The sequence below is a fragment of the Myotis davidii genome, unplaced genomic scaffold (genome assembly GCF_000327345.1).
Source record: "Myotis davidii unplaced genomic scaffold, ASM32734v1 scaffold482, whole genome shotgun sequence".
In the NCBI taxonomy this organism is placed as follows: Eukaryota; Metazoa; Chordata; class Mammalia; order Chiroptera; family Vespertilionidae; genus Myotis; species Myotis davidii.
This window is the reverse complement of record NW_006293550.1, coordinates 473,105-477,569: the sequence shown is the minus strand read 5'-3', so window position 1 is coordinate 477,569 and position 4,465 is coordinate 473,105.

Below are 4,465 nucleotides of genomic sequence, written 5' to 3'. Positions count from 1 at the left end.
TGCACAAAAATTTGTGCACTGGCAGGGGAGGAGTGGTGGGAGGATGTCCCTCAGCCCCACTTGTGCCCTCTCACAATTTGGGAATCCTTGGGAGATAACCACCTGCTGGCTTAGGCCCACTCCCGGGTGGCAGATGGCAGGCCTGATCCCTCAGTGCCTGCCCCATCTCCCTGGGTCACGCACATGGCAGGGCCGATCCAGAGGTTGGGGTGCCTCCCCGGGTTGCAGATAGCAGGCCCGGATGGAGGCGTGGCAGGCAGGATGGCGCTGTCCTGCCCTGCCTGCAGTATGCAAATTAGCCGCCATCTTTGTTTGCAGTTACTTTGCATATCTCACTGATTAGCCAACGGGAGGTGTAGCGAAGGTATGGTCAATTACCATGTTTGTCTATTATTAGATAGGATTAGCACTCAAATACATCTTTGGGCTTAACAGTAAACCTTTAATTTTTGTTAGCATGCAGGTTATAAATATTTGGAAGCATTTCCATACTACTTATTTAAAATATTTTAATCTTGTCTAGTTCTCAATTTCTCACAGGCTTTATCATCATTAATCTATTATAACATATTTATGGAAAATTTAGCTGTTTCTCTCTCTCTTGTTTTGTTCTCCATAATCTCTATTATTCTCTCCTCCCTGGAGCAGGTCAGAAGGCATATATCACTATAAATTTGCTCAGTTTTGCCATCAGTGTCTGAATTATAGCAGGATATATCTATATGCATAATTTTTTGAATATAAAAATATAATTTATTTCCTTCTTAATTTTCCTCAACTTCTTTTGAGTGTGGCTTCAATGGAATTACCTTAGCAACATTGCACTATTGCAGAAAAGAATATGCCCAGAATTAGCAACATAGACCATTCAGGAGCAGTGTCATAATATATAATGAGCACTGCACACAAAAGGGAAACAGTTTCTAAAGAGATTCTGTCATTTTTGAAAACATAAAAAAAGAATAGTTGTCAAACTGTCACAAGGTTAATGACTTCATCTTAATAATTTTGGTAAGTGGCAAATATTTCACCAATGTTATAAAGACATGCAATAAATTTTAAAACACTTTACAATTGTTTTGCCTTTTAAAACACTTTACAATTGTTTTGCCTTTACAATGTTTTGCTCCCCCCACCCCAAGAAAATCTAGCAATGCCTCCTATTTCAAAAATATTTCTTTAAGATCATTTAGCTGATATTCCCTCATGTACAAAATATATCAATTGCATAGCTGACTAAGAAATTGATCTAATTTTATCAGCAAAATTAAATATTTTCTCTTATCTAGTTAGGCGTTCTAAAGGTTCCTGTGTGAAAACCTCAGCGAATGACTGTTCTGCATACTAGTTCGCTTTATTAGATGATTATTTTTAAGCTAATTCCTGCTTGGAGAGTCATATATTATTTCCTTTCTTAGAGAAAACCATTATGTTTAAGATACACGAGAAAGATGTGAGATCCCCAAGTAGAAACATAGAGTTTTAAATTAGACATGTGCTCTCAACAGAAAAACAAAAGCAACCCGCTGTAGTGCAGGAAATCTTAATCTTTAAAGATCTGTTTATCACTTATTCCAATCCCATTGTTTGACAGAGAGCTCGTTGGAGATGCAGCCAAGACTAGGAGCCAGATCTGTCATTTTTGCCTGACTTTGTACTGTTCCGCTTTATCTGTAGGGCGTCTTTACGGTCAGACATTCTGGGGTCAGATATTTTCAGGGTGAATGGTCTGTTAACATCTTGTCCTGGTCTCATTTGCATGCAATGCGAAGCTGTAGAGCTTGGAGTTTTAATTCCTAATACACAAGCACTGATTGAAGATTGGGCTTCAAAAGGTAGCTCTAATAGCCATGGCCTTGGAAGTTTAGTGCTTCTCAGAGTAAATGTTGATGCTTGGCAAGGTCCTAGGAAAATGTGATCTGGAGCCTTGTCCAAGTTTTAATTGATTGCATTTCAGTTACAAAAAGATTTTCAGGCATTTCTAAGTGAAGGACTGGGAAGCTTGAAGTAATTTTGTGAGTTAGGAAATGACTACAATTTATTTGCAGGGTAGGACTAGCCAGTAATGGTTTGAATACGAATATAATTGAAAATTAACAATGTTGCTGAAATCCAGGTTTTTATTTCTATTTGTGTTGGAAGTTTCAGGAGGAGGTTAACAGGTAAATGGGATCTGGAATTCAGGGGACTGTATGGGCCACTAAGCAAGCAGCTGTGTACCTTGGAAGTCACTTTACATCTCTGATGTTATCTCGTGATAATGGTATCTCCCCTGCCAGGTAAGTATCTCTGATGTTATCTCATTGTACATTAGGAAAACAAGAAATAACTAATTATTTTTGTTAATCTTCACCCGAGGATATATTTTTTGCCATTTATTTTCAGAGAGAGTGGAAGGGAGAGTGGGAAGAAGAGAGAGAGAGAGAGTGAGAGAGAGAGATTGGTTGACTCCCCCTCACACACACACCAACTATGGCCAAGGCTTGAACCTGCAACCCAAGTACATCGTGCCCTTGACTGGGAATGGAACCTGGGACCCTTCAGTGCTCGGGCTGACACCCTAACCAATGAGAACACTGGCCAGGGCCAAAAGTAACTAATCTTTAATGAATTTTTTCATTGCTCATGATTAATGCAGCAAATAGTTATTACGTGTCAGGCATCATTCTAAACTGCCTTGCATGTTTTAAACTATTTAATCTTCATAAAAACCCATGATGTCATTATTGTTATAAGCCCTACCCCACTTCCTAAATGAGGAAACTCCAGCAACATAGAGATTAGATCATTTGCCCCAAGTGTCACAATGAGTTGGGGAAGAGCCAAGATGCAAGCCCCAGTGACCTAGCTCCACAGCTTACACTCTTAAACCCTACACCCTATGCTCTGGTTGTTCTTAAGAAATAAAGAGAGGCTATTGGGACATTCTTGTAGTTGGTGGATCTCATGTAAATCAACCTTATGGCAAAAAGCACTTTGTTGTTCCTTACCAAGAAATCAGTTTGGACCTAAAATTTTTGATTTATGTTAATTGAACTCTTATTTTTTTCAGTGCATGTTTATGCCCTGAATAGTCAAATGGCATCATTCCAATGCCTTCATCTCCAAACAGGACTTCTCTCATATAATGGATTTATGTACCTCTCCATTTTTGAGCCTTTCAGAATCTTTTAAAGACCTATTAGGATTTAAAGACCAGTCCTCATCTGTCTCTCAGGTGAGGACTGATTCCTATACACAAAATCCCCTTCTAAAAATACCCCTACAAGAGTTTTTATTCTAGTTTTAAAAGGTCTATTTACTGACAGCAATTAGTATTCATGATGCCTTTCAGGCCGGTAGAGAAGGGCATTTTCAACTTCTGCAAATATTCTCACTTTTCTAACTTCCCTCATGCGTTTCAGTCTGCAGGTATTTGGTTCCAGGTTTACGGTTTGTATGCCTTTAAGCCACAGGATACAGTCCTGTGTGCATTGCTCATGTAAATGTCATGCTGCATGTAAAGTGAGAAGGATTTCACCATACTTTGGCATGTGGTGAAGCATTAATTAAGGGATATACATACAAATGAGTTGAGGGAAAACATTTTGCTGTCAGGTAGTTTGGGAAATGACCATAATGAACATTGTTGGCATTTTTGTGACCTATAAATGCGATATAAAGCTTTACCCCAAAATATACTGAGGTCAGCAGCAGCAAAGCATTAACTAATGGGTAATTAAACTACTGGCAAAATGAATCATACTAAAGCTTCAGAAGAATAAATTACTATTTACTGATGTAGAATAGATTACATGATTATTGCAAGCCACAGCATATGAGAATGTAATATCATTCATAAAATACGGAATGAAATAGACCTATTTACTGCAAGTTATTATTTTGATGCACATTTGTTTTTAATTAGTGGAACAAATGTTAATGGCAAAAAACTTGGATGCCCCGGCGAGAGAAGAATATTTCTCTGTAGCAAGAGCTGGACTGGGAATTCAAAGCATGAACAATTATCTTGTATTTACTACCGCTTGCCTCCATATGAGTTTGTACCCTTTGGAATGTTGTGACGCTTTCTAATGCTCTTTAACTGTTCTTGTCAAAATTTTGGCGACTCTGATTTAAATGAAATATATATAGGGGAACACCAGCGGGGAAATGATGAAACAGGCGGACTCTGCGGGGTTGGATAACACCTCCTCAGATGCAAGTCTTTGCCTTGCAGTTGAGTGTAAGCTCTTGCCTGGAGTAAGCACCATGTTTCTTAATCACCTCTGGGTCTCCAGCATTAGTAAATTTTCAAAAGTTTTCAAAAATTCAGAAACTGGAGAAATTTGAGTACCTGTTCCATCTTCCATGCATCTTCTCTTCCCTCTAATTTTCATCTCTGATATATTTTTTTAGGCTTGCTAATATAATGCTTTGGTTTCCGTCTCTATAGCCATCCAAACTCAGCAGATTAACCCCATGT